General features: G+C 47.2%; 1 long non-coding RNA gene across 1 annotated transcript; it reads left to right on the top strand.

The window, feature by feature from the left end:
* Window positions 1–88: 88 nt before the first annotated feature.
* On the top strand, window positions 89–2,123 carry LOC115253195 (uncharacterized). Its single transcript, XR_003891476.1, has 3 exons — window positions 89–287; window positions 1,839–1,926; window positions 2,042–2,123. It is a non-coding gene; the product is annotated as an uncharacterized lncRNA (long non-coding RNA).
* Window positions 2,124–3,231: the final 1,108 nt, after the last annotated feature.

A 3,231-nucleotide genomic window follows, 5' to 3' on the forward strand; every position in this document is an offset into this window, starting at 1 on the left:
CCCCCTCCCCTCTCCTCCTCTCCTCTCCTCTCCTCTCCCCCCCCTCCCCTCCTCCCCATCAACAGGATTACATTACAGAGAAGAAATAATCTGGGAGGTCACATGACATCATGCCTGGAAACCGTCCTGGTGTTGGTGGGATCAGATTTGCCATATTTCCTTCTCTAACTCATCCTGGGAGTGATCACATGGAGTCTTCACGGAGCAGCACAGAGGCGGCGGCTGCTGCAGGACAACCGTCACACACCTGGACCAGAATGAGACGCACCTGTGTGGTGGAGCCACAGGTGAGCGGCAGGAAGGACCACAGGAATATTATGGAATATTTACGGGTGCGGGAGCTCGTGGAGGCTGTTGTGATGTCATCAGCAGCTAATCACCTGCGCTGACCTGTGTGACCCGTCTGTGCAGCCACAGAGACCAGAACAACAGCGTCTGAACCTTCGGATTCAGTGACTCATCGTTAAGAGGAGCAGCTGCCCACAAGCACTCGTTAGGGTGATGAAGCACTCGTTAGGGTGATGAAGCACTCGTTAGGGTGATGAAGCACTCGTTAGGGTGATGAACGCACTCGTTAGGGTGATGAACGCACTCGTTAGGGTGATGAAGCACTCGTTAGGGTGATTAACACACTCGTTAGGGTGATGAAGCACTCGTTAGGGTGATGAAGCACTCGTTAGGGTGATTACCACACTCGTTAGGGTGATGAACGCACTCGTTAGGGTGATGAAGCACTCATTAGGGTGATTAACGCACTCGTTAGGGTGATGAATGCACTCGTTAGGGTGATGAAGCACTCATTAGGGTGATTAACACACTCGTTAGGAAGATGAAGCACTCGTTAGGGTGATGAAGCACTCGTTAGGGTGATGAAGCACTCGTTAGGGTGATTACCACACTCGTTAGGGTGATGAATGCACTCGTTAGGGTGATGAAGCACTCATTAGGGTGATTAACGCACTCGTTAGGAAGATGAACGCACTCGTTAGAGTGATGAACACACTCGTTAGGGTGATTACCACACTCGTTAGGGTGATTAACACACTCGTTAGGGTGATGAAGCACTCATTAGGGTGATTAACGCACTCGTTAGGGTGATGAAGCACTCATTAGGGTGATGAAGCACTCATTAGGGTGATTAACGCACTCGTTAGAGTGATGAACACACTCGTTAGGGTGATTACCACACTCGTTAGGGTGATTAACGCACTAGTTAGGGTGATTAACACACTCGTTAGGGTGATGAAGCACTCATTAGGGTGATGAAGCACTCATTAGGGTGATTAACGCACTAGTTAGGGTGATTAACACACTCGTTAGGGTGATGAATGCACTCGTTAGGGTGATGAAGCACTCGTTAGGGTGATTAACGCACTCGTTAGGGAGATTAACGCTCTAGTTAGTTAGGGTGATTAATGCACTAGTTAAGGTGATTAATGCACTAGTTAGGGTGATTACCACACTTGTTAAGGTGATTAATGCACTAGTTAGGGTGATTAACATACTAGTTGATTAACAGACGAGATCTTTAACGTCAGTAAACATTGGCCAATTAACCAACCTGCTTATAAAGCCCAGTAACGAAGGGAACTAAAATAGTCAAACAGAGCCAATAATTCTGAAGGTGTCTCCTGAGAGACGAGCGTGGAACCCAGGTTCTAACAGATTAGTAGGTTAGTTGGTTAGTGGTTCTGAGGATTCACCAGTTCTCTGAACCAGAAGTCATTTGGTTAGAATGACTCTTTGTGGACTCGTTCTAACTTATATTTAATAAATTGCTGACTAATCTTATTTCCGTCATTTACTCAGCTGCTCACTAATTAGTTAAAACCCAACAGCATCAGTTCAACCTCGTGATCTCGGGTCGACTCGGTACCTGGGTGACGAGTCACAGTCGAGACTTCCGTGGATCTCATGAGAGACCAGGTGAGGATCCAATCATGGCAGCCGCTATAACAGATAGTAACAGATGGTTCTGGGTTCATGTTTGGCCGGGTCGGGTCAGAACCATGGCTCAGAATCGACCCCCGTCTCTACTTAGGCTGATGGTGGTGAAGAACATGAGCAGAACCTCCCTTCATGACCAGAACCTCCCTTCATGACCAGAACCTCCCTTCATGACCAGTTCCAGAACATGACCAGAACCTCCCTTCATGACCAGAACCTCCCTTCATGACCAGAACCTCCCTTCATGAGCAGAACCTCCCTTCATGACCAGAACCTCCCTTCATGACCAGAACCTCCCTTCATGACACCTCACACATCTGCAGGTACCGGTCAGAGACGCTGTTGATGCCTGACATAAACCTGAAGGGGTATTTTCCTCGTTATACGACCACATTACTGGACCCTAACCCGACCCGATGAGTCCATCTAAAGTTCTTGTGAGGCAGTGAAACAGGAACCCAGAAGATTTGAACTGTCAGCTGATTTTAGTTCTTTATTCAAAGAAAAATGCTGCAATTGTTTATGTGCTGGACAGAAGAACCTAATCTAGAAAAACTATATTATACAGATGCCAAAAGGACACACTCGTTATTCAGCATGATGATCACACACACACACACACACACACACACACGCACACACACACACACGCACACACACACACACACACGCACACACACACACACACACACACACGCGCACACACACACACACACACACACACACACACACGCACACACACACGCGCACACACACTAATAATAATAATAATAATAAATAATAAATAGAATCCTCGGCGATAACGGGTATGAAAATGAAAGTAGCGTTTTCTTTCGCTGATGGCAGCAGCAACAGAGAGACGCTGTTGCCATGACGATGACCATCACATCAGAACCCAAAAACAAAGCAGCTCTTTGCCGACAGGGTGCAGCAGCAGACACACACGTTAGGGACACAACAAACAGGACACACACGTTAAGGACACAACAAACAGGACACACACGTTAGGGACACAACAAACAGGACACACACGTTAAGGACACAACAAACTGGACACACACGTTAAGGACACAACAAACAGGACACACACGTTAAGGACACAACAAACAGGACACACACGTTAAGGACACAACAAACAGGACACACACGTTAAGGACACAACAAACAGGACACACACGTTAAGGACACAACAAACAGGACACAACAAACTGGACACAACAAACATGACACACACGTTAGGGACACAACAAACAGGACACACACGTTAGGGACACAACAAACAGG

Source organism: Takifugu rubripes, chromosome 17 (assembly GCF_901000725.2).
Source record: "Takifugu rubripes chromosome 17, fTakRub1.2, whole genome shotgun sequence".
In the NCBI taxonomy this organism is placed as follows: Eukaryota; Metazoa; Chordata; class Actinopteri; order Tetraodontiformes; family Tetraodontidae; genus Takifugu; species Takifugu rubripes.